General features: G+C 59.0%; 1 protein-coding gene across 1 annotated transcript in view; it reads right to left on the minus strand.

Annotated features, from left to right (window-relative positions):
• Positions 1-271, minus strand: part of PCSK9 (proprotein convertase subtilisin/kexin type 9) — a gene marked incomplete at its 5' end in the record, with an annotated part of 3,949 nt that overhangs the window by 1,912 nt on the left and 1,766 nt on the right.

Consider the following 271-nt stretch of genomic DNA (forward strand, 5'->3'; position numbering starts at 1 on the left):
CAGGGGGGTTGGAACTGGATGATCTTTAAGGTCCTTTCCAACCCAAATCATTCTAGGATTCCATGATCACCCTCACACACGGGATGCGGGAGCTCTGTGCAGGCTGGAGCACCCAAACGTGACAAAACCATGGCACCATGGCATGCAAAAACATCCCCAGCACAGGCAGCCCTGATGCCCTGCATTTGCAGGGACACATGCCCAGCACCAGCACCACTCGGGGCAAGTGGAGAGCCAGCCCTGCCCGCCACCCCGCAGCCCAGCTCACCTG

The sequence above is a fragment of the Antrostomus carolinensis genome, unplaced genomic scaffold (genome assembly GCF_000700745.2).
Source record: "Antrostomus carolinensis isolate BGI_N321 unplaced genomic scaffold, ASM70074v2 scaffold9397, whole genome shotgun sequence".
Lineage (NCBI taxonomy): Eukaryota > Metazoa > Chordata > Aves > Caprimulgiformes > Caprimulgidae > Antrostomus > Antrostomus carolinensis.